This window comes from Dunckerocampus dactyliophorus, chromosome 19 (genome assembly GCF_027744805.1).
Source record: "Dunckerocampus dactyliophorus isolate RoL2022-P2 chromosome 19, RoL_Ddac_1.1, whole genome shotgun sequence".
Classification (NCBI taxonomy): Eukaryota; Metazoa; Chordata; class Actinopteri; order Syngnathiformes; family Syngnathidae; genus Dunckerocampus; species Dunckerocampus dactyliophorus.
The window spans coordinates 203094-205932 of record NC_072837.1 but is presented as its reverse complement, the minus strand read 5'-3'; positions in this window follow the sequence as shown (position 1 = coordinate 205932).

Here is a 2839-nt window from a genome sequence, read left to right as displayed (position 1 = left end):
ATCATATAAAAAATATACACATTTTGTTTATTTTGCTGGTTTTCATTTGCTAATAATAATTTGCTATTTAGGATTCTTAAAACGTTTATTTACTGTTTTTATTTCGGCAAATTTTTAATAGACATAAATACTATATAAAAAATATATTTAAAAAATACAGTATATGTAAAAATATATAAAGTAAAGTACGAATATAATTATTTTTAAATGACATACATTCCTGATCAAAATCTTAAGACCCGTTGAAAAATGTCTAGAATGATCATTTTGCACATTTGAATCTTAATGAGGTTTTAAGTAGAGCTACAATATGCAAAAACAAGAAGGAGGGGGGGGGGGGGGGAGAGAGGCAAAAAGCACTTTGAAAAAGTCATTTATTGAAAACAATTCAACTGAAATAGGCTGTTTATCAGCTGATCAAAAGTTTAAGACCACACGCTATAAAAGCCCAAATGTGCTCCAAATGTTGATGTAGTGTCATCATTCCCACTGTCATGCCCTCCTGATGCTAAAGCTAAGAAGCTTTCTCTTTCAACGTGGTGGGATTGTGGAGCTGCATAAGCAAGGCCTCTCGCAGCGTGCCATGGCTGCTGAGGTTGGGTGCAGTAAGACAGTCATTCTACATTTTTGGAAAGATCCTGAGCATTATGCAACAAAAATGTCACACCTGTGCTAAGCCGGAGGATCCCATTGGCTGTCCATCAAGACACAAGGCGGTCTTCCACCCACATGAAGGCCTTACTGATGCCGACTGCAGTGCAATAACCATCAGACGCCATCTGAGGGAAAAGGCTTTAAAAAACAAAAAAGGAATTCAAAGACCTCGTCTCCTTCAACGCCACAAAAGTGCCCATTTAGACTTTGCCAGGGAGCATCAAACATGGGACATTGAAAGGTGGAACAAAGTTTTATTCTCTGATGAGAACAAATGGAACCTTGACGGTCCAGATGGCTTCCAACGTTACTGGCATGACAAGGAGATCCCACCTGGGATGTTTTCTACCAGGCACAGCGGAGGGGGGTCCATCATGATCTGAGGTGCTTTTTCATTCAGTGGAACACCGGAGCTTCAGGTGATGTGGGGTCGTCAAACGGATGCAGATGTTGCGGCGGGCGTCCCTCATGACCGAGGGCCCTCGTCTGTGTGGTAACAGCTGGGTTCTTCAACAGGACAACACTGCAGTTCACAATGCTGGCTTGACCAAGGACTTCTTCAAGGAGAATAACATCACTCTTTTGGACCAGCCTGCATGTTCCCCTCATTTAAATCCCATAGAGAACATTTATGGCCATCAGTTCCAGACAGTTGATGTCCTTGGTGAAGCCATCTTCACCACTTGGAGCAATGTTCCCACTAGCCTCCTGGAAACACTGGCATCAAGCATGCCCAAAGCCATTTTGGAAGTGATGAACAAGAACGGTGGAGCTCCTCATTACTGAGTCCTACTGAGAACATTTTTTGTTCTGGTTTGGAGACTTTTTTGTTCTTTTTTGAGCGATGGTCTTAAACTGATACAAAAAAATACAATTAAATATGAATGCAAAATCTATAACTGAATGACAAAAATATAATACAGTATATGTATCTATATCTAAATATATCAAAACCTTTAAAAAGTACATATTAACACATAACTTAAATGTCAGTATTTGAAATACAGAAATCGACACACACAAGGGGCTTGTATTAGCAACGCCACGCCTCCTCAGGTAAGGCGACACTTGGCTGTTGCCATGGCGACCCTGGACTACAAGCTAAGGCTGATGAGAGACGAGTAAGCGTCCAACAATACAGCAGGAACGTTTGATTGCATCTGACGAACACGAAGGCTTGCAGGGCAACGTTGTGTGTTTATGTTGCAAATGTGAGGGTCCCAGGCCGAGCTAGTCTTGGTCCTTCTGATCCATGCGTGACCTTGGACTGGACGGGGCCGCCAGTTCCCCCCGACAAAGACGAACCTGAACGCCGGTGAGTCCATCTTTATTCATTGTCATCTTTAGCAGCTTTTTATGTTCATGTGGTCTGCTTTTACTGATGTTGGCCTCTAGGGGGCGTCACGTGTCTCCAGTTACCTATCAGCTGCTGTGTCATTCATGTGTGATGGCTGTGAAGTGCACGTTGGTAAACCTCATTCCCTCTGCCTTGACAACACGCGGTCGATCCGACCTTGTGGCCGTGTGGTCAGCGCTCTTGTCTCCCATTGCCACGGTCGTGTGTTCGAGCACCGGTGCGGGCCGTGCGAAGCAGGGCGGGTTACACACGCACTCTGGGGGGAAAAAACTATTTGATCCCCTGATTACCCCCTTCCAATGATATGAAGGGTCCACAACTTTGATGGTAGGATTATTGGAAGCGAGTGCTAATCAAGGTCAAATAAAAGCTATACTATCTTGTCCTTGAGGGCCTTTGACGGCTCTTTGGTCTTGCCCATGGACCTCCTGCTAAAAAAGCAGTCAAAGAGCCTCCACGTGACATTTTTAAGAAGCTTTTTCCTCCAGACCCACCAAGCCCCGCCCCTCCAGAGGGAGGTGGAGCAATGGGTGGTGCGCGAGCGGAAGGCGGTGAAGGGGAGGAGCCTGTTTTTCAGGAGCTGTGGTTCATGGCGCTCATGGCGGCCATTGCACTGCTGCTGATGGCCATCGTCCTAGCGGGCGCCCTCCACAAGGTGGGCGGCCAGCTGCTACATTTTTACTCAACGTTCCTCTCTTTCTTCATCAAACCTTCTTTTCCATCAGCAGGCTTTCAACAGACCCCACCTAACCAGACAGAGACCCCCCCTGGTGGCCATGCCCGTCAACAAAAGGAACCCCTTGGCTGTTTACCCCCCCAGCAACTCCA